Below are 23,824 nucleotides of genomic sequence, written 5' to 3' on the forward strand. Positions count from 1 at the left end.
CAGAGATTGAATGTCAGGGACTTTTGCTCAAGGACTGCAAGGTAAGTGAAGGAATCCATGCTTATCCAACAACGTGGCAGTAGCTGAATTGCATTATTAAATGTACAGCATGATTGCAAGTGTACTGTGTGCTCTTAAAATCCCTTGTCAGATGACAGGTGACCAGCAGTCTTCTGCTTTCTGATTTACAGCCAAAGCCTGACAGATTCCTGGTTATAAATGTCCATGGAGTGTGTGTGAAACGAGAGCTCCCCCATTCCAGAGACACCTGTCATTGCTATGGTGAGATCTAGTTTCCACCATTTGCTTTAGCTCATCAGCCAACACTGCAGTCTTAGCTCATTTGTTGGGCTTTTTTTCCCCTTTTTCTTTTAAATGCAGGTTTTCTTTTGACTCTTTTTAAAATCCCCCTGTGGTTTTCTTCAGGATCTAAAGCTTTCCCACTGACTAAGGTTTCCACTAAAAATAATAATAATTTTAAAATGGGGTTGTTTTTATGCATTCTTCCTTACATTTTTAGTGTTCTGGTATAATAGACTATTTAGAAGCCTGCCTTGGATCTAATGACCCTATTAAAATAACTGTTGCTCAGAGTCCTTCGGAGTGATTTTTTAAAAGTGCTTCTTCCTCTCAGTAAGGGCTGATTCCTGCTTAGTGAGAGTCAGTGCATAGTCTTAGAAATCACCTTTGATTTTACGCAGGAAGGTCAGTATTAAGCAAGAAAATAAATTTCCTTTTAGGAAGATAACCTAATTGACTAGATTTGAAATTCTCCACACTGGCCATGCCTCTTCTTTTTAGAATTGATTTCCCCACCAAATAAAACAAACCCCTCACCCCCAGCAACATTACGCTTCTTAAAATGTCTTTGCATCAGGTGACTTAGGAAGCATGTGAGAGCCAATGAAAATTGGTCTCTGTGCTTCTTGTTTTCTTTCACCAGGGGCCAAGTGGGGTTTTCCCGGGTCCCAGTGGAATGTGAAATTAACCTGACAGTTGTCTATTTTAAAATCAAATTTATCAGGTGATGTAGCACTTTTCAAAACAAAGGGCAGGGTCAGTTGATACAACGGGGTCCCCACCATTAATGGAAACAGGTGGTCCAGGAGAGAACTAATTGTATTAGTCAGTCTAATTAATCCTGTCCAGCCCTGGCGGCCCTCCAGTAACAAGGACTCTGAGACACTGGCCCTGCTAACACCCACCTTCACAGATTTCATTGAATTAGATGGAAAGGGTCTTCATCCCATCAGAGCCCTATTCTGGCCTGTGGTCACCCTGGGCAGGAGATGCTGGTCTTTTCAGGGAGTGAGAGGAATGGACCGCGCCTGCCCTGCTGAAGATGCAGTCCACTGGCCCCAAGAGGCCTTCAGGAGAGTGAGGAAGCAAGCGAGAGGCCCCAGCTGCACTGGCCTGCCAGCCTCCAGACAGGGAGGAGCTGTCATTTCCCTTCATTCCTCTAAAAAGAAGGCCAGAGACTAGAAGCGAAGTTACCAGAGAGTGAGAGGAGCCTCGAGAGGTGTCCCCAACCCAGGGCCTGCACGGGGAAGTGCCCAGTGAATGGCAACCAGCATTTTTAGAAATGTACTTCTCCTTTTCAACTCTTTTGCTCTCAGTGAGGTTTTTGTTTTGTTTTCTGTATTCCCATGAGACTGATCACTTCTAAGTTTGAAGAGTCCAGGTACCCACTTACTCTGCCCCTCAGTTTCAGATACACTCTTTGGACACTTTTTGTAAACAAAGGTGAGCCCAAGCAGTAGACAGGTGACACCTTACCAAATTGATGATTGTGCGAAGCCACTCTCAGGTGAGTGGTGTGGCCGAGAAAGGATGAGAGAACTTTTTTGACTTGTCACCCGGACCCGGTCCCCCGCCACCTCTGTACTAGACCCTGTCTACAAATCAAGTCCGTGTGGGGGTCGAGCCCTGGGACCTGAGTGCAGATTGTTCTGTGCTTATTACACATGCAAAAAAAAAGAAAGAAAGAAAAGATTGTCTTTAGTTTCCAGTTTCCTTCCGGACAGCCACGTGGTGGGAAAGGCCAGCCCTTGCGAATGGAAGAGGAGGAGACCGCCAAGAAGAAGGTAGGGAACAACACGAGAATGCAGTGTTGGACTTTTAAGTGTGGTTGACCATCACGCTCAGTGGAGACAGGGTTCTCTGGGCTCCGATCATCCGGTTAGGGTGATCCGAGCTGTTCTGCAGGCAGCTACTGGGGGCTGACATAAGGGAGGGATGGTAGGTAACTGATCTGTGACAGAGCAGTGACAATTAAGGGAGGGTGGCTCGTTTTACTCACTTAGAGCGAAAATCCCAAATTGCATTGCAGAGTAATTTGTTAAACCTCAGGAGAGTTCGTGAGCATTTCGACTCATGGAGTTCTGCCCACAGAAGTTAAACATTAGCTTTCACTAAATGTTTCTTAATGATTCAATTTGGGGCGAGGAGAGAGGTAAAAAGGTACCCATTGTTATCTGATCCTGAATTTATGATGAGTCAGTCAGCATTTCCGACGTTGTCACACACATTTCGTGTGTGGGACAAAGTCGGCACCTTAAACTTCCTTTAATGAGTTGATAATGGGAAGGAAATGTCTTGTACCCACAATTAAGCTCTCACAGGTTGGGCGTCATGCTGAGAGTGGATTTTTTAGAAGGAACTATGAACTTGGGCAGCGAGAGCCTCTGTTAAATTGTCCAGCTCTTGCTTCTCCCTTCAGTCAAAAGACCACATCACCTCTCTCCTCTGTCCTATTTGAACACTCTGCCTCTCATCACACTGCCTGCTGATGTGCAAATGACTGTGAAGACTTTTTTTAACAGGGCACCTGCATCCAGGTAAGTTTGCAGCTGTGGGATTTCGGAAAGGACTAAGGCTTAGGATGATTGACACGCAAAAACTGAAGTCACACCCTGTGATGTGGCCCAGGACCAGGAAGGGCTGCTAGCCAGCGCTCTGCCACAAGAAACGAAACGAGGGGCCTGCTCTCAGCAGGTGTCCATGCCAGCACCCCAACCTCTGGGACCACATGCCTGGGCCTCAGCTTCTTTAGCTATAAAAGTAGCTGATGGGTCCAATTGAAAACAAACAAACAAAAACCACCAACCTGTCAGAAATAGACAGAATCACTTAGGAAGATATAGGTACTTACATTACTTGACCGTCTGAACACATCCTCTTAAGTGGGTGCCATTTTCTTACCTATGCTTATAGATGCTACTCCTGCATGTCCTGAGAACCTAAGCAGAAGCCCTGTGGGGTCCCAAAGTCAAAGTTTATTTGTCATTGGCACCTTGAGTTTTGGGGCCTTTGTGGGCTTCTGAAATCTTAGAAAGTGTCCATCTTAATTCCTTGCAGCCATTCTCTGTATAGGTCTTTAGGCCTACAAGATGCTTACTTAGCTTATTCATAAAATCACACCCCCCCCCCTGCAGGGTCCTCCAGCCCACTGCCCCCCTCGGGTGTGACTTTTTTAGTGACCGACTCTCCAAGGGCCCGGAAATGGTGACTGTGAGTTGATATTGCAGGTGGCCACTAGATGGTGAGGTGGGATAAGGTAGAGGAGACCTGTCACAGCTATGGTAGGAATGAGAATGGAGGGGAGGAGCCAGCAAGGCAGGGAGGGTCCCACTTCACATGAGGTTCACCCACATGACCCCCAGGACAAAGCTGAAGTTTCATAGCCCCCAAACTTTAGTCAGATCCGGCCTTTTCTTTTTAAGCTATGATTCCTCCCTGTTGGCTGGCTCTGTGCTGGGATTTTGGTAGCATTGGGAGGGCTCTGTCTGACAAAGAGGCCCTCCACAGCGGTTCCCCCACATTTAATCATGGGGCCAATCCTGTACACTATAGGGCATTTAGCAGCATCCCTGACCTCCACCCACTAGATGCAACACAAACACACATACACATGCACACACACATGAGCGCACACAAATGTGCAATGTATGCACAAACACATGTATGTGTGCACACACAAAATATGCACATGCATGCATACACAAATATACACACGAGCACACAAATATACACACAAAATATGAACACTCGTGCACATATGCACATACACACTTGTGCACACAGGACACATGCACACATATACACACATGTACACAGACACATGCACTCACACAGGCATACACAAATGTGCACATGCAAGCACACAAAAAACGAACACACATACACATTATGCACATATGCACGCACATGTACACATGCACATGCCCACATGTGCATGCACACATACACACATACATATGGACAGATATGTGTGAACACACACGTGTGCGCATGTGCACACATGCACTCACACTCATAGATGCATATACACACAAGCACATGCACACATGTGCACATGCCCATGTGTGCACACACATGCACTCACAAGTATGTGCACACACATCCACACACATATATTCACATGCACATATCTACATAGCGCACACATGTGCCCATGCCCACGTGTGCACACATAGGCACACACGGACACACACACACATGTGCACATGCACATACATGGACACACAAACATGCACACATACACATTCATATGGACACATGCAAATACACACAAGTGCACACATATTCACATGCACATGAGATATGCACGTGCCCACATGCACACACATATGGACACATGTACACATGCACTCACATGTGTGGACACAAATATGCACACATATGCGTGCACATATACACATATGGAGGCATACAAGTGCACACACACAAATGTGTACATATTCACGCACCCACATACATGAGCACACAATATGCGCTCACATACATGTGCCTGCATGTGCACACTCACACATATGGACACACAAATATGTAGATGCGTACGCATACACACAGATACACACATACACACAAATATGCACACATATTCACATGCACATATATACATGAGCACACAACATATGCACACATGTGGCTGTGCCCACTGCGTGCACATATGCACACACATATGGACACATGTACACATGTGCACGCACATGCATGGACACACAAATATGTACATCTACCCACATGCACATGAGCACACACACACGGACACACACATGTATACACACAAACATGCATGCATATTTGCATGCACACATAAACGAGCACACAATAAGTACATGCACACATGCACGGCACACATGTGAACACATGCACACACATATATGGACACAAGCACAAATATGCACATGTGCGCATGCACCCATATTCACATACACACACGAGCATGCAAAATATGCATACGTGTTCATATGCAGGCACACATGCACATGTGTGCACACACGAAACCTACCCACACTAAATACACACACAGCGTGATCACCAAAACTCTCTCTAATCATTGCCAAATATCCCCTGGAGGTCAAAATCATCTGCAGTTGACAGCTACTGCCCTAACATTATCAATATTGAATTGTGGGAAAGGTAGCAATCATACATGTCATACTTCGAACCCCTTAAAAAGGAAAAGTCATCTTCAGAGGAAAGGTTGTTGAGGTTAGTACAGTAACCAGCATGAAGCCTTTATTCTAGTGCAGCAGTTCTCAACCTGTGGGTCGCGACCCCTTTGGGGGTCGAATGACCCTTTCATAGGGGTCGCCTAAGACCATCAGAAAACACATATATAATTACATATTGTTTTTGTGATTAATCACTATGCTTTAATTATGTTCAATTTGTAACAATGAAAATACATCCTGCATATCAGATATTTATATTACGATTCATAACAGTAGCAAAATTACAGTTATGAAGTAGCAACGAAAATAATTTTTTGGTTGGGGGTCACCACAACATGAGGAATTGTATTGAAGGGTTGCGGCATTAGGAAGGTTGAGAACCACTGTTCTAGTGTTGGTGATCCTGGGTAGAAGTAATTTCCAGAAATCTCAGAAAAGAAGGTGACCCAGATGATCCAAAGTAGGATAGAAAAGGAAATTATCCTAGGGCAGTGGTCGACAAACTCATTGGTCAACAGAGCCAAATATCAACAGTTCAACGATTGAAATTTCTTTTGAGAGCCAAATTTTTTAAACTTAAACTATATAGGTAGGTACATTGTTATGAACTTAATTAGGGTACTCCTAAGGCTTAGGAAGAGCCACACTCAAGGGGCCAAAGAGCTGCATGTGGCTTGCGAGCCACAGTTTGCCGACCACAGTCCTAGGGAAACAAATAATGAATTGGTCTAAGACTCTGAATAACTGAGACAACCCTGTAGCTAATCCGTGGGTCAGGACACAGTAGGGCTGAAGTAGATTTTAAGCCTTAGGTGATCACATTGACCTTTTAGGGCTCCAGAGGGCGGGGTCTGTAGCAGGCTGGGGTCCCCGCTCTGTGCGCTGAATTCATTCACTCTGCGTCAAGGAGGAAGGTGCCAAAGTTGAAAGGACTAGGAACAGGTCAGCCGGCAGCGGGGCCCACCCTGTGTGAGTCCCACAGACACTGATGGAGGCTTGTAGGGGCCATGTGTACATACCAGTAACACGGTTTTAGGCCCCATTAGCTGAGTCTCCTTGGTCCCAGGCCCATAGGGAGACAGCCCACTGCATGGAGGTGACCATAACCCTGAGCAATGGCTTTCTCAAGGCAGGAAGTTAACTTGCAGGCGTGGGATGGGAGGGGAAGTGGAAGGGTTGCCTGTTGGTTACTGTACTGAGAAAGGCAACATTATAGCTTTCAGGAATAAAACAGTTATGCCAAGGACATTTCCTGACCAGGAGTCTTGCACTTGGTCTTTGATAGGATGGGGGACACCTCCCCATTGGTAGGGCAGGTACTATAGCCAATACCTTAGAATAATTGGACTAAGTCATGATTTCACTTTTAAACATTGTCTAACCCAGTGGTTCTCAACCTGTGGGTCGCGACCCTTTGGCGGTCGAACGACCCTTTCACAGGGGTCGCCTAAGACCATCCAGCATATCAGATATTTACATTATGATTCATAACAGTAGCAAAATTACAGTTATGAAATAGCAACGAAAATAATTTTATGGTTGGAGTCACAACATGAGGAACTGTATTTAAAGGGCCAGAAGGTTGAGAACCACTGGTCTAACCCCTCAACGTGCACCTACCCAGGCTCTCTCCCAAGCAATCATTATGGAAGAAGACGATTGCTTCATTATATTTTGAGCCTAAAACATTACATTTTTTGTCCCCATCTGGTCTTTTCATAAAGCCTTCAGATGTTACAGATTCATCAGAGATTTAATTTATTTTTAAAGTTTTTTTCTTGGAGAATTTAGAATTTATGGCCTTTAAGTTAATTGCAAAATCTAAGGGGGGGCGGGGGGGACCTACTACACTCCAGACCTCTATTATGAATTTAAACACTTCAGCTTTTACTATTGGTTTTTTTACGGCAGGTAGTTTGATTGTGTATTAGATGTGTGAAATTAGAAATATGTTTTAAAATGTCCCAAGTTCAGCTAAGCAGAGTTTCCTCCAACTAATAACTCCTTATTGCAGAATCCTCGAAATTCCCCGAGGGGTGTTTACTGAGAGTTGATTTCGACATTTTGTCTGGGACCCAGTGCATCCTTCCAAGGAAATGTTCAGAAGGCTCCGGGCCAATCCCCAAACAAATGGCAGACGCTAGGGGAAGATTTTGAAAGGCGGGTTGTCAGAAAACGAATAGCTGTTCACCACTAAACATTTATGTGACTTCATTTCTTCCCTTTTAGCAGCGACCACGGAAGCATAGTGGGTCACTTTTGCTTTGCACACCAATGGCCAGGACAGGTTTTAAGATGGACACTTGAAAGAGGGTTCCCCTTTCCACATGGGAGCCTTTGGCAGTTTTCCTGATGGGATCCAGTCATTCTGGGCTGGTCTTAGGAAATCACTTATATCCGGGCTGTTTGGCATGGGGTGAGCTTATGGTGATTATTCCTTGCTATCTTCCTACGTTGCCCTAGTGGGGGGGGGGAGCCCCAACTTTTCCTGAGGGTCTAGGATGGTGGAAAGAGAGCACTGGCTTAGATGTTAGGAGTTCTCATTCCTGGGACCTGGTTGAGTCTAGCCCTCTAATCAAGAATTTGCCAAGTGACATCCAGAAAAGCCAGTTCTTAAACTTGTTGACAATGCTCAATTTTGTGATAATCCTGCCATGGTTAGTGCAGGGGCTTAAATGTGTGAGGTTTGTGGTCAGCTTTTTGCATAAAGAGGTAATGGCCCAGGTGAGCAGGTGAACAGGCTTGAGGAAGGGCGTTCTGGACAGAGCCCCCTACTCACTCAGCAGGCACACATGCAGGCATCTTATCCTGACTCTTAGGCACACAGGCCCCTCTCTCTCTCCCTCCCTCTCTCTCCGCCCTAAAACCTTCATTCCCCAGAGGTAGGGTCTGACTTCAGGTACTAAGATGGGCTCAAAATTGGGAGCCTATCTTTCATTCTCCCAGGACACAGGGTCTGGAAAAAGACCATCAGTCTGTCTGCCTTTGGTGGAGAAGAGGGGCTGTGCCCCCTGCCCCCCGGAGGTCCACTCAGCACAGAAATGGGGAAGCAGAAACCAGCCCCCTAAGGAATTCCCTCATTTCTTTCTTGCTTTCCCGGTTTTTTCTCTCTTGAAATTGAAAAAAAATAAATAAATAAGATTCTTATGGGGGGCAGGGGTTCTGAGCAGGAAATCCTTTTTTTTTTTCCTTTTTTTTTTTTTTTTTTTTTAGGGAAAGAGGTGAGAACACCAACTATTTAGGGCTGGGAAGTAAAACAATAAAAAAGCCAGGCTGCTCAGAGTTGGCTGGCAGATGGCGCTCGGTGTTCACTGTTGAGAGCCTTGCTGTAAACTCAGTCTGCTGGCGCCTCAGTCTCGCTCTGCATCCCCCTCCCCTAATCCTCTCCCCGGGACACAGCCAACTGCCCAGGCCCTGGGAGAGTTTGAAAGGGTTTTCAGTTGAGCAATTGATCTCTGGGGACAAATCCCGTCACTTTGACTAGTGGCTCTGTAAACCTGAGCAGGACAACACTCGGTCAGTGACCTCCAAATGCCAGCCCACGCTCCGCAGTTCAGAGACCTCGGGCAAATGGCTGTCTTCTGGGTCCCAGTTTTCCTCATGAAAAATATATCCTTCTCACTGTAAGACTGTCATCTGCTTATGGAAGGCTGATCTAGCACGGGTGCGCTGCCCCCACTCTTTGTTGAAAGCATCCTTTCAACAATGACATTGTGCAGGGACTCTTAGGCCAATCTTTTGTCCTTTTGTAAATAGTTAATAATTCCACCCCAATGGAGGGCTAGAAAAGAAACTGAAAGGTGGGCAGGAAAACCCAGGGAGCCTTCCTGGAGGAGATAGCATTTGATGCAAACTGGGAAGATGCAGGGAGGGGAGGGAGTAGGACTGTGGGTGGTTATCAGTGCTTTTTTACAGAGAGGGTACTGGCTGAGGATGAATCCTTTACTGTTTGCTCATTCCCAAGAACATCATTGGGGTTTTCAGGGTCTCTGAAATTCAGGGCTAGTTCTCATTTTCCCCCTTCTCAGTATCTCTACTCCTCAGTGCTGCAAATGAGCAGCACAGGAGGGCAGTCTTTTCAGAAGGGTCTTCCCTGGCTAAGAACGGGACCCCCACCCCTCCTCTCTGGCCAGCCTGCATTTGGGCAGGCCACTTCTGCCTTCTTTAGGCCAGCTTTTCAGTGCAGGGGAAGTTGGAGCTGTTGGCTGGGCAGAGGTCCTTGGTTCCAGAAAGAACAGGCATCCTTGCCATTTCTTTCCATCCCACTCCCCTCCCCTCTCTGCCTCAACTGTAAGATCATGACATCATCTATTTGAGAAGGGCCTTCAGCGTCCTATAATGGCAACATTCCTCTCCTGTGAAAGTTACCCTCCATCCACCATTCTTAGATACCCTTTCTCCCCTCTTAGATAGTTGAAAAGTCAAAGAAACCTAATAAAACATTAACTTCAGGTAAAAGCTTCCTCCAACCCTGCTACTACAGTTCTTTTCTTTAAGTTGACAAACTTTATTCCAACATTCTTCCCTGAAGTCCATTATGTTCTTGGGCCTCTTTAAAGCCTTCCTTGCTCTTCTTCCTCTCTACCCCTCCCAGTTTGTAGCCTTGAGCCATGGCCAAAGCCACTGACCACAGCGCCCCCCGCAGCTGTCCCTTTGCTCTTGGGGGCTGCTGGGGAAGCTGGGCAGGTGGGCCACCCCTGTTTCTAACACCTTTTCTGGGCCAGGAGACCTCCTCTCCCACCAGAGGTCAGCAGAGAGCTGAGCAACTCACAGGAAGTAGGATCACTTAGAATTCTCTAGATGAAATTAAGAAGCCCCAAAGGAAAAAAGGCCCATGTTTGTTTGTTTGTTTTTTTTGGGGGGTCTTGTATCTTATATCTCAGGTTGAGGTTTCATCCTGCCCTGGGTCTTTGGGGGTTATAGCCTTAACACCAATCCTATTCTGTGCTTTGGGGGGAACAGAGGGCTTTGATCTGGTTATTAGGTAGGTTTGTTTGCCAGTACCCACCCCCCAGGATTTCTTTATAGGGAATCAAACTCTCTTAAAACTCAGGGTCTCCCACTTGGGGCCAAGCTGCCCACATTTTGCTTGCATGGGACTGAGAATCTGTGTCCCATTGTTCCCCTGGCCCCTTTCCCTTTTTCTTCCAGAGGTTATATTTGTTTAAATTACATTATAATATTACAGGAAATTCCCTATCCCACCCTTATCCTGCCATGATTTGATTTCTCCTTATCTCTTCTTCTTTACCCAGATGGATGGATATTTCTAAAGAAGGTATTAACTATGGCACACAAACATTTTTGTATTTAGGTCCCCCACCACACACACACACACACACACACACACACACACAGATTTCCTTCAAGGTCTGCCCATGTTCTGCATTTCACAGTTCTTTCACCTGCTCAGTCCTAGCACTGGGGTGGGCAAAGGGGGCAGGAATCTGAATTCCTTTCTTTTCTTTTTCCTTCTCTGAACTTTTGAAATCCCAGCATCCTTGTGAACTATTAAGAGGTTACAAACCAATTCCCCTTAGCCAGGTCTTTATTGTCAAAAGAGAGAGGAGAAGGTGCATTTATCTCCTAAGAGATAAATAAATACAGAGACTAAATTCTTTGTAAGGAAGGAGAGAAGGGAGAAAGAGTATCTTGGCTAAATTTAGCTCTCAATACCAGACGGGGTTCCTGCCCTCTAGGAACTTCTAGTCTGGAAGGCAGGATCAGGTTGCAAGTCACGGAGGGTGCCCCAGGCAGAAGCTGGAGGCCTGCCAGCGCCAGGCCGCAGCCAGCACAGCTGAGGGACCAAGCAGAGCGTGGCCTGGAGGAGTGCAAGCCCGGGGTGTCATCTCCCCATCCCACTGCCCCCTGAGGTCCCATGTTGGTTCCAGGCGCCCACTGAGTAGGACAGGGGCTGGGAGGCCCGTGTGTTTGCTGGGGAAGAGGCCCCTGGTTCCCTTCCCCAGTGTTTGCTGAGCCCTGACCCTTGCCCTGTCTCCCACAGCTTCCGCGAATGTCCCTCTCCTGGTCCTAAAATAATCATTCCATTTTGGCTTTTGTTTAAATTAGTAATAAGCCCCCTTCTTGCACAACCTGATTCCCCAAGTGTTTTCACATGCCTTTCCCCACTTAGTATTTTGGTTTGAAGAACTTTGGCACACAGTAGACTTTTTGTCCTTAAAAAAAAATCCAATCTTTCATGGATTTTTTTTATTCGGTAATGACTCGAAAGGAAACACAGCAAACCCTAAAGCTACAGGCAGACGCCACACGCCACATGCACGCTCGGATGGGTAGCAAGCCCTTAGAGGCCGACAGGTGGATGGCCTCCAGATTTTGGCTCCAGTCAGACCCAGGAGATAGGCATTGTTTTTTTCCTTCCTCCCGCCCTCCCTTCCTTTCTTCCTTCCCCCCACTTTGGAAAAATAAGTTTTATTCTCCTGGGCATGTTCATTAGAGAGGGCGGTAATTCTGTGCAGTGAGGAAGGGAGGGGCAGTTGGGAGAGTCTGGGACCACGTGGACTGCTCTGTGCTGGGCCTTGGAATGGACCTGGCATCCACATGCCTCTCTCAGGCTGGGCAAGACGGGGACAACACACCGGGCTGCCCCCGTTTCCAGTGTTGGTGGAGAACAGGTCCCGTCAGCTGCCCGTGCGTCCGGTGGTGGTGTGTTAGCGCCAGTGAAACAAATAAACCAGTCTTGTCCCCATTTGTTGTGGTAGGACCCCCGTCTCCCCAGTGTTGCCTTTTTAAAAAACAACCCCAGCACTGCACGGCCCGCAGAGGCGAGCAGTGTGCCAGGTTGCCACGCTTCCATTTCTTCTCCAGGTTTAGCTTCTCTCCTCCAGGAAAAGTTCACTTTCCCAAGGCCCAGAGTTAGAAGTGTGTTGCTAACTGATTTGAGCTCAATTTGAATCGCTGGGGGACGGAGCAGAGTGGCCGGCGAGGGGCCGGGGTGCGAGGGCGCTGCCGTTCTGCAGTCGGGGAAAGGGGCTCGCAGTCTGTGGATAAGACGGGCCTCTGATGCGAGGCTTCGCTGGGGCAAGGGGTCGCGGAGGGTTTTCAGAGAAAAAGGAAGGTTGTGGGGCAGTGCCATGGGGACTTGGCATAAAAAGGCGCGCCGAATTGAGGAAAGCCGTGCTTCCGGATGAAAACAGTTGTCACGAATTCATTTTTCAGATGTGTGACCAGCGGCAGCTGTGAGGTTTACCTCATCTTAGATGGTGTCCAACTTGGCAGAGCGCATGGGATCCCCTCCTTGGTGACATGCACCCATTCTCCTTACCTATAAGTCCCCGCGGCGCGGCCGAGGGAGGCGTGGAGCCGCCTGCTTCCTTTTGCCTTTCAGTAGCGCCTCTGAGCGCAGCGTCCGCAGCGGGAGGACGAGATCCGCCGGGCGGTGAGTCTGCCTCCCCGGGCATTTCCATCCGGTCGCTCGTCCATTCCTTCCTTCACTGTGCTGACCGCGAGCCCAGCCCCTCCGCGGGAGGCGGGCCCGCTCTGGCTGACGCTCGCCCGGTGACCCGGGGACTGCACACTGTACTTCCGGGTTAGGGCCCGCCTGGTGACCCGGGGCCTGCACACTGCACTTCCGGGTCAGGGCCTGCCCGGTGACCCGCTCTGCTCCATCTGAAGCCAGATGTGCCTTCCAGGGTCTCCGAGGACCACACCTTCAGTGTCTAGATTTCTGTCCAGAGCCAGGTGGGACCAGGACGTCAGTCCCCAAGCCCAAGGTGGTGTTTTCATCTTTGTGCTCGTCCTCCATCTTAGCCTCTGAGCTGTCCTCCATCTTAGCTCCCGTCCTCCATCTTAGCCCCCGTCCTCCATCTTAGCCCCCGTCCTCCATCTTAGCCCCCGTCCTCCATCTTAGCGCCCTTCCTCCATCTTAGCCCCCGTCCTCCATCTTAGCCCCCGTCCTCCATCTTAGCCCCCGTCCTCCATCTTAGCCCCCGTCCTCCATCTTAGCCCCCGTCCTCCATCTTAGCGCCCATCCTCCATCTTAGCGCCCTTCCTCCATCTTAGCCCCCGTCCTCCATCTTAGCGCCCTTCCTCCATCTTAGCGCCCTTCCTCCATCTTAGCTCCCGTCCTCCATCTTAGCGCCCATCCTCCATCTTAGCGCCCTTCCTCCATCTTAGCCCCCGTCCTCCATCTTAGCGCCCTTCCTCCATCTTAGCCCCCGTCCTCCATCTTAGCCCCCGTCCTCCATCTTAGCGCCCTTCCTCCATCTTAGCCCCCGTCCTCCATCTTAGCGCCCGTCCTCCATCTTAGCCCCCGTCCTCCATCTTAGCCCCCGTCCTCCATCTTAGCGCCCTTCCTCCATCTTAGCTCCCGTCCTCCATCTTAGCGCCCTTCCTCCATCTTAGCTCCCGTCCTCCATCTTAGCCCCCGTCCTCCATCTTAGCCCCCGTCCTCCATCTTAGCGCCCGTCCTCCATCTTAGCCCCCGTCCTCCATCTTAGCGCCCTTCCTCCATCTTAGCCCCCGTCCTCCATCTTAGCGCCCTTCCTCCATCTTAGCCCCCGTCCTCCATCTTAGCCCCCGTCCTCCATCTTAGCGCCCGTCCTCCATCTTAGCGCCCTTCCTCCATCTTAGCCCCCGTCCTCCATCTTAGCCCCCGTCCTCCATCTTAGCCCCCGTCCTCCATCTTAGCGCCCGTCCTCCATCTTAGCGCCTAGACTGCCCTACAGGTCAGGCCTAGTCCTCCATCTTAGGTCCTGGAGCTCTGGGGCTCTCCTCTCCCTCCGGTCTTCCATCCCCTGCTCTTCATTTCCATTTGCAAACAGCTCAGCCCGAAGCAGGGGCTGCTTCTCAGCCTTATCCCCGGCTGCGGGCGGGCCATGTGCTGACCCCAGCCCCACCTCGGCCTTCATGCCCCTGTCGCCGTCCCAGGGCCTCAGCAATGTGTTTCCAGCGGTTTCCGCAGGCCGAGACCTTTGGGGGGAACAGGGCCGACCTGGAGTTCCTGGGCGCCCCTCCGAGCAGCCGGAGCCGGAGCCGGAGCGGCGGAGCGGCCGAGGAGCGACGGGACCTCGGGGACCAGGTCTGAGTGACAGGCTTCGTTCCTCTGGTTTACTTTCTTCTTTTTTTTACAAATTTTAGAAATGATGCATATTTCTTTCTCAGAATCCCGTCCATCTTCAGCATTCACTTAGAAACTAAATTTTTATTGTGGAGTTCTATTCTTTAGTCTCCCCCCTCTTTTTTAACGAAGTTCCCCTCTCTGCCTCTGTACCCCCAGTACATCTCACAGATGGTGGTTCCGCCAGGTTGAGGAAGAGACGTTTATTTCATTCATTTTAAAGTGTGCGGGGTAAAGAAAATACAAAGGTATTTTCTATCTAAGATTAAAACATGAAGTACCCGCGGGTCAACCATGTGTTTGGGATTTTTTCACATTTTGCATCCAGCTAACTCCTAGCAACTCACTGGAATGATGTGCTTGGAATCATTGCGGCTCATTAACGGGAAGCCATTGGAGAACTCGCTTCTAAAGCCCAGAATGACTTGTGGTCGCCCTGCTCGGGGTGCCCCTGGGGCCAGGGCTAGTAACCTCAGGATAGGAAGGCCGGGTCAGGCTGTTCTTGACTTTGGGATGCCTTTCATGGTTGTGGGTCCGGTCAGCGGAGTGTTTGTTGAACTTGCAGATGAGGGGCTCTGGGTCCCAGCTACGTTGTGCATCCACGTCCTTGCACAGCGAGCCAGGCTCCAGGGAGTCCAATTATCACCAAGTCCCGGAACTCAGATTTTTAAAAAAGGGACATCTGTAATACTATCAACAACAAAGACTTAAAATAATAAAAAATAAAAAGCCTTAGAGCTCAGAAGGTAGAGATGATCTTCTCAGAATAAGGAAGCAGAACCCTAGCAGTGCTTGACGGGAGTGGGTGGGCACCTTCACCATCATCGCCCCGCAGCGGCTGGGCTGTTCTCTCCCCGCCATCTGTCACCATCTTGCCAGGGCCTTTGGGGGGGTGGGGGTGGGATGGCTCCCATTGTGGCTCCACCCACAGCCCAGCCGCCTGGCCCCTCGTGGCCAGGACACCTGTGGGCCCAGCCGTTTGCTCAGGCTGGCCTTTGGCCTCTCAGGCTTGCCCTGCGACCAGCACTCTGCGGTCACAGCAGGACTCCCCGGGTTTACTTCAGGGCTCCCTGGCCTTCCTTCCCTGTGGCCAAGGCCCTCGAATAGCACCGGACTTCTCCCCTTGGTGGGACTCAGTGTGACCTTTGCCCTGTGGCCCCATCCTCCAGGTACTCCAGTCTTGCTTTCCTAGAGTTTTAGTTCTTGGTGTTAGGTCACTGCCACCCTGAATAAAAATAGGTGTAATTAGCGTGTTACGGATTAGACTCTGCGTTCTAGCTTTGTGCCACTTCCTCTAATAAGACCAATTTTGGTGGTGACACATTTCCTAGAATCCCAGACTTGCTTCGATTGCTAAAATCCTCCGAAAGCCGATTATAGGTTAGACCTGTTTGCTTCAAAACCTGGAAGGGTTTGGTCAGATCAGCTATCTTGGCTCCCGCTTTCCCTTTCCCCCCGGCTTCTCCCCAGCTCCCCAGTCTGTCTTGATTTTCTTGTTCTCTTCAGGCCGCAGAGCCTCTGTTCTCCCCCCAGGCTGCCGTTTTTGTTGACGGCTGAGCACACATGGCCTTCTGTGTGGCAAAGGCCCGTTCCTGGCTGGCTCCAGAGTCCCCACCAGTTAATCGGGTGGGAAGACTGAGTTAGGCTTGGCCGTTTCAGCCAAGCTGGGCACACATCGGACACACCTGCCACTTGAGCAGGCGTCCACAGTCAGCCCTGAGGGTCACAGCTGTAGCGTGATTTCAGCACGAGCCATTCAGGATTTCACGTTTCTCAGGAAAGAAGGCATTCCGAGCGGCTGCTGTTCACCTGTTACCCTTAGAGGATTTCATAGAAGCGGGAGGGGTGTCCTCCCTACCCCGCTGGGTTAGCAGGAACAGCAAGCCCTACCCGCCTTGTCTTCCTAAGACCGTTTCTCACCTAGTGGAGAGCAGCCTCCGTCAGACTCCTTTCCATTCCGGGTGTTTTTGCGTGTTTATTCCAGCGCTACCTGCTGCTGGCCCTTAGCCTCCAGCTCTGCTCTGTTTCACACTGAATTGACCTGCCGTCACTGGCAAGGCTTTTTGTTGTTCTGGAGGGTGTTTTGTCGTTGTTTGGGGGCAGACCTTAGTTTACAGTGAAGTTTGGGGTGGGAGAGGAGAAAAGTTCTGGCCCTTAGTCAGATCTTCTCATGTATGTAAACAACCCTTAGAAGCAACACACCTTTTTAATTTGTCCTCGGAGAGCTGAGCCCTTCTGTCACCTGGGTCTTAATATTAATAAGTGCATTGGCCATCTGCAGTGGATTTGAAGGCTGAGTTGTCTGCCTCACAAAGAAATGGGCTATATTTAGTGTTTAAAGCAAGCCTGCTTTGTGATCTTTGTAAAGTCAGTGACATTCTTTCCATTTTTTCGGTGTAATTAGCACAAAAGGAGCCGTAATCTGAGAAGGTAGCAGAGACTAAAGCCACAGACTAGAGTCAGGAATGTTCAAGAAAGTGGGCAACGGCCCTTTCCCAGCCCTGGGCGGGTGCAGAGCCGGGCGAGGCTCAGGGCAGGGCTGAAGCCTGTAGCTCATAAAAACATCTCCTTTTCATCTGATTCCCAGGCTGGCTGCAAATGCTTGAGACTTTGGCTGATGAGGATGAGGATGAGGCCCAGAAATCAGGATTTTAAAAAGATTCCCAGGTGATTCTGATGTGCAGCCACGGCTGAGAACCGCTGCGCTACACTGAGGCAGTCACTAATTGCCAGGCTGCTTGAGAATGAGCAATCACTTTGGTTGGTAAATAAAGTAAAAACCCAAGAAGTAAAATTTGTATGTAGCCGTTTCTAAGGAAAGGAAACTTACTACCTGATTAAGCCACAGTGTTTAACTCTCTGAACTCTTAACTCTGTGGGGCTAAATTTGAAGAATTGAACACAGTGAAAAACGAAACTGTGAAATAAGAGCAGGTAAAGGGCTTCTTTTATCTAAAGAGATCTTGGAGGACTTCAGCCATCTCTCGATTGCGCCAACTTGCTTTCTGGTTTTTTCCTGTTGTGATTTGTTTAGTAAGATGTTGGATCAAAATATGATATAAATAAAGTACCTTGTAAATAAAACCAGAAGTTAGCTGGCCCCACTATTTTTAACTGACCCTCTCTCTACATTCCCCATGCTCAAGGCCAAGCTACGTGTTCTAAGCAGCAGGTGTCCCTTTACCTTCATCCTCATGGAAAAACTTCCCCGAGGGAAATTAAAGACGTGTTAGCTTAGGAAAGTCAAGATCCCTGCTATAGAGGCGGCACTTTCTTATCTTTTTCTTTTTCTTTTTTTTTTTTTTAAATATATTTTATTGATTTTTTACAGAGAGGAAGGGAGAGAGATAGAGAGTTAGAAACATTGATGAGAGAGAAACATCGATCAGCTGCCTCCTGCACATCTCCCACTGGGGATGTGCCCGCAACCCAGGTACATGCCCCTGACCGGAATCGAACCCGGGACCCCTCAGTCCGCAGGCCAACGCTGTATCCACTGAGCCAAACCGGTTTCGGCTTATCTTTTTCTTTTAACCAATTAAAATCTCTAGTAAGTGGGTCCATTGGTCTATGGTTGATGTCATTATGCCCCCAGTCTGAACTATCCATCTAGAATCTTCAGTGAAGGCTGACATTTGTGGGCTTTATATTATTTAGGTTTAAGTTTTAAAAGGAGTAGAGTAATGCACTTGGTGCTTTTTTTATTGTTTCCCCATTTTGAGGAAGAGGTGGCTTTGTTAAAAGTTATTCTACCCACTCTGGAGTTGGCCCCTGGGGGTGTTGTGAGAGAGGCACTAATGGCTTGGGAATGGGGCATCTGTGGGTTCCAGGAAGCTCCTCTTATAGATGGGGCCCACCTTTCAGGTCAGGAAAGGTCAGAAAAGGTACACAAACCCCAGGGGACTTCATGTTGTGAGCCATGGTTTTAAGTAGATGCTTCACCAGTATCTCAAAGCCAGTGGCTCAAGAAACAGTCCAATCACAATGGGCAATGTGCCCCCACACTCTGTTTGAATTAGATTACATAAAAGTCATTTTAAAATTAGCTGATCAGTATTAAATAAGGACATTTCATATGACCATGTGGTTAATGCCTTGATTTTAAGTCTTCCGAAATGAAGTGTTGCTAACTTAAACGTTTGTGCTTAGTTTAGAATGCAAGTTTAGGGGTACTTGTGGTTGGAATTACTAGCCTAGTGAATATGAAAAGAAAAGAAGAGCCCTAGGTAATCACTACCTTAAAGTTTGAAGAACATTATGGTCCTAAGGAATAGAACCTTCTTAACCATGGTTAACTGGGCCTAGGTAGAAGGTTTTTTGGCTTCTTTGTTTTATAATACTTGCTTTTGGTGTCTATACAACACAGGTTTCAAGTCACATTCATTTGCAAACCACACTTGCAGCCATTCTAGTTAAATAAAAATGCAGAAAGTGCTTTAAAGATAGTGAAAGCACTAAATACTATTAAAACCTTACACCTAAGGTTTCTGCTTCAGTGGAAAACTGTTTATTGTTTCCTATGCTGTTAAAATACTATTAAATTTTCTCTGGGCTTTACAAAGATCCAAACTAATGGAAGGTCAAGAACACTCTTGTCCAAAAACTGAATTACATCATTAAGTATAATATTTTTAAGATTCTAAGCCGTGGTGAGTCTATTGCTTCTAAAAGCAGACACCACTACTTCTCACGCAGTAGGTGCCAGAGAGCCCAGGAGCACCTCCACCCAGAAACATGAAGCGCCCAAGACCTCAAAACTCAAACACTGTCGTGTGAATTCGCCCACTGTGGTAAAATATGCAGTGTTGGGAGAGATTCTGCGAGGCTGTCCCTCTGTGCAGCGTGTGACACCGTCGGTTTGACCAGGTTGTATCACTCAGTGACCTAGTGTTTTAGGTTGGGGTGTTATTATCCCAACTTGCTGGCTTTGGCCTGAAGCAAGTCACCTGAGCCGGGGACCTGTGCCCTCCCTGGCCATTTCATACCCCGGACACTCTGACCCTTTGCTCCTCTCCGGAGCCTGAAGTTTCCACCACTTCCATCTCCCCCTGAGCCAAATGAGAGGCCCCTTGCACTGCAAAAGTCTCCAGCCTGCACTGTACCAAGAATTATGCTAATGTATTGTTCTCCTCTTAAAGCATAAACCAGGTACTTAAAATGGTAATGACCTGGTAAAATAAATTACTAATTCATATGAAAAGGTCACACTTGGTGGCCTCCAAATTGGAAAGACTTTAAAAAAAAATTAAAACTTTTAAAGCCTGGGTAGGTCAAATGCAAGACTGAAAACTGTATGCAGTGCCAGCTCACCACGCTAATTAAGTAAAATCTCATCTTTCCCTTTGTGTGGAGTGAAAACAGAAAGCCGACCAGACCACAAATGGGCTTGTGTTCCCGAGCTCTTAGTATCGTTTGCTTACCTGTAAACCCTGGGTCCCATCTGCTGTCATTTATTTACAAAGTAAATGCTTTATCTGTCCATCAGTGGTTGGTCATAATAAAATATAGGTGAAACCTACATTTCTTTTTTTAAAAAAACCAGCAAAACCTTTTTTCAAGGGTGGCCTGCTAGGTTAGAAGTTGAAATGACTAAAGCCTGACCTCGCTTCATACATTTCTAGGACAATAGTCCCATCCGGATCGCGCTTTGCCTGGAATAGGTGTCAGTATGTGATGTGGCACAGATTCACTGCTTTCAAAGTTTAGGTATGAGATTCCTCAAAAAGGGGAGTGGTGACCCAGCTCGGGGAGTTTCCAAATCAGAACCCTGTTCATTACGTTCCTTGGAGTAATGTAGCTACTGGCAGAAATAGGGCGGTTGTGTTGGTTACTATTTACCTTGTTCCCCGTAAATACAATGTATTTGTGCTTTGACACATTAGAAGCAGGGAGGAAGATGCTTTTGAACAAATGGAGCATAAGAAGAAATTGTGACCTCCTCTTCCTTCTTCCAAGTCTTCACCTATTTTTTTTAAGTCAACCAATCGATGAAACATAACCAAGAAGTTTTACTTAGTGTATGAAGATATGAAACTCAAGTTGTTTCTGAGCTGGCTGGTGGGTGACTGTGAGTCCCAACCTCAGAGTCACTCGTCATTGATTGCGAGGTCCCACTGCCGCTTGGCTTCCCAGCACATTCAGGTTCAATATCTTTATCTGCTGTTGTTTATGTTCAAAGCATCACCTAGTCACCTAGAACAGTCGTGCCTTTGAGCTTTTTTCCAAAAGGTGTATTTTTGTGTGGAAAAGGCCAAAATCCGAAGTGTGACAAAGTCCCGCTTAGTTTAGTTTGGTGTGGGGGGAGGTCAGGCACCGCTGTGCAGTGCCATTGGAAAAGCTGGAGGCCGCCCTGGGCAGAGCGGGGCTGCAGGGCATGGGGTCTGACCTGAAGCTTTTGCTTCCTGTTCTGAATCCCAAGTGTGTGATTTGGTGTCACACTTTTTACTTTGGGTTGAACAGACAGGGGTGAGGGGGGAATTTCAATAGTCCTGTTGAAGAGTTAATAGTGTCTTTCTATTTTCAAAGAAAACTTAAAACTGTTCACAACAGTTTGCTCCAAAGTAGCAAACAATCACCCCAGGACCTTAGGTGTGTTGTGTGTTTCGGTTTACAGGTGGGCTTCCGTCCTTTCTTTTCCCCCCCAAACATCCGAAGTTTTACTGACTCTTTAGAAGTCAAAAAAGTTTAAAGGTGGGAGAGAGAGTTTACCATTACTTTGTCCGTCCGAGTCTGTTGGCAGGCAGGCCTGCTGGGCAGCAGCGGCAGCCATGCGCTGTCTCAGCCTGATCGCCTGCGACTCCAGCTCACCTGGGCACAAGGTGGACCACACGGACCAAACATTACTGAATGAACGAACTGTACCTAAGCAGACACCGGAGTGGCGGCAAGTGATTTAACCGAGGTCTCAGGAAGTGAGCAGCGGCCCCGTGGTTGAGAATTTGGTGTCCTTGCTCTTAACCCAGTGCTCTCTGCCACATGCTAGTGTGGGGGGCAAGAGTGGAGTGGGGACACTAGAGTTTTTAAACATTCTGCAAACAAATTCATGTTCAGTAAACTACTTTTCCCTCTGTTCCAGAGCCACCCCGCGGCCCCCAGGCCAGGCCTGGAGAACGGGACACCCGACTCCACCACCTCTCCCGCCTGGGAAGACGCCGGCGCGCCGACTCCGCAGCCTCCTTTGGCCAACACTGCTTGGCTCCCGTGTCGCCGGCCGGCTGCCTGCAGCTTCCAGCAATGCTCGTTTTGCGTTCACATAGCACCTCTCATCAGATCTGAACCCCTTTCTAGGCGTCGAAAGTAGTTAGGCTGCCGACACCTACCTCCGCGGGCGCGCGCCGCCAGAGGGAGGGGTGCTAGCGGTCCCGCGTGCACTAACCGGGAAGCTGGAGGTAAGGCGCGCAGCAGGGGTAAGCGCCGCCGCCGTCGCACACTTTGCACGCCGCCCAGGGCTACACCACTCACCGAAAATTGGGAGGCAGGTCTGGGAGGCGGGGTCCGGTGCCCACCAACTTGGGCGCCCCCGTGCCCCCCACCACTGCACCCCTCACGCCCCCTGCCCACTCCTGTGACGTCCGCATATCGGCCCACACCCCTAGGGTGCGCGGCGGCCCATTTGGGTACGTCCTCGGCGGGCCGATTTTTCGGCTTCCCCTTCGGTTTATAGGGGCCACCGCTGTGGGTCAGTCCTCTGAAGAGGCTGGGGCGTCATCGGACTGGTTAGGAGCGCTGGTCTTCGGCTGGGACACTCAGTCGCGTCGGCACCGCGGAGCGGGCTGCGTCAAGTGGCTGGCCCTGCGCGGCACTCGCCGGCTCTCTGGCTCGGGGCTGCGGCGCCTCGGCTGGAGCGAACCCCTGTCCCGGCGCGGGGCGGCTGCGGGCGGCCGGCAGGCACTGCCTTGCGTGTGAGTGCACTTCACTCACATGTAAGTCCCGGTGCCCCGTGGCTTCCCGCGAAGTGCGAGTGGCCTGGCGCGGGCAAGAGCCGCTGGGACAGGGCAGGGGCGCCCAGGCGCTGCCTCCCTGCCCTTCGGCTCCCGGGCACCCCCCAATTCTCTCTTTTCTCTCTTCTTCTCTCCATTGGCGTGCCCAAGAGCCAGCCCAAGGAGCGTCTGAGGGTAACAGCAAACTCGTGCCATCGCGTCTCTGCACTTTTTTTTTTTTAGTTGTTTGACATTTCTTGGTGCTTTTTGGTTTTTCGCTGTTGTTGGGTGCTTTTTGGTGTGTTCTCGCCCTTTTTTCATTTGCTCATCCTTTTTGGCGCTAACTCTTAGGCAACTAGCCCAGCAGCCCGAAGCCGGGCAGCCGCGCTCCGCGGCCCCGGGGCAGCGCGTCGGGCATTGCAGCGGAGACCCCCGACACGGGGCGCACGGGGTTCCGCCAAGCCGAGGCCAGGGGCAAGCAGGGCGCCCGGGCCAGGCGGGAACCAGGCAACTCGAGGTGGCCCAGCAACCATGCTGAAGATAGCCAGGAAGATCAAAGCCAGGGCGCTGGACAGCGAGAAGAAGACGGCGGCGGCTGCGGCCGAGGTGGCTGCCGAAGCTGCAGCGGCGGCTGCAGCACTGGCCGAGCCGAGAGAACCGCCCGCACTGTGGAAGAGCGGGGACCCCAAGAAGCCCTGGAAGAACCCCAAGAACCTGCCGTGCGAGGTGCCCCCAGAGAAGTTCCTGACCGAGAAGGAGCGGAGAAAGCTCGAGAAGAAGCTGCTGGAGCAGAGGCGAAAGGCGGAGAAGAAGAAGGAAAAGGAGAAGAAGAAGTTGGAGAAGATGCAGAAGAAGAAGAAGAAGGGGTCAGCAGCCCCGGAGGCGGCCCGCTACCCGGAGGCCGCCGCCGCCGCCGCGGGCGCCGCGGAGGGCGCAAGAGGGGGCGGCGAGGGCGCCGGCATCGGGGGCACGAATAGGATCTGGGCCCAGTGGTTCTGGGACGAGGACGACGCCTACTACGCTGAGCCCCGCGTGGGGGGCGTCGCGTGGCAGCCAGGGTCACCGAAGTCCAGCGAGCTGAGCGCCCACCTGCCCCTCGTGGTTTTTCTGATGTTCTCCGTGCGCAGCCCCTCGTGGGTGCTCAACTTCCTGCTCCAGAAGCGCACGGAGCATGGCCGTGGCTGTGGCTTCGTGTTTGGGGCGACCTGCTGCTTCAGAATGTTCCTGGGCTGCGCCTTCTTCTCCTACTGGGGTGGCCGCACCCAGCGCAGAGGCCGCGGGCGCCCCGGGGCCACGGGGTCCTTCGGCTCGGGCCACGGCGCCCGACGCCGGGGGCGCGGGGAGAGGCTCATCTAGTCCCCCCCCCG

At 49.8% G+C, this 23,824-nt stretch overlaps 1 protein-coding gene across 7 annotated transcripts in view; it reads left to right on the plus strand.

Moving 5' to 3' along the window:
- GNAS (GNAS complex locus) overlaps window positions 1-23,824 on the plus strand; it is a 46,668-nt gene that overhangs the window by 6,013 nt on the left and 16,831 nt on the right. For 3 of the 7 annotated variants that reach the window (XM_036321102.1, XM_036321103.1, XM_036321104.1), the window contains exon 1: window positions 22,304-22,460. The exons of 3 other annotated variants lie outside the window; for them this stretch is intronic. The gene's annotated coding sequence lies outside the window, so the exon portion shown is untranslated. Of the gene's footprint in view, window positions 1-22,301; window positions 22,461-23,824 lie in introns of those variants that run through there. One more of the 7 variants, XM_036321101.1, reaches the window with a different exon arrangement.

The sequence above is a fragment of the Myotis myotis genome, unplaced genomic scaffold (genome assembly GCF_014108235.1).
Source record: "Myotis myotis isolate mMyoMyo1 unplaced genomic scaffold, mMyoMyo1.p scaffold_m19_p_9, whole genome shotgun sequence".
NCBI classification, from domain to species: Eukaryota; Metazoa; Chordata; class Mammalia; order Chiroptera; family Vespertilionidae; genus Myotis; species Myotis myotis.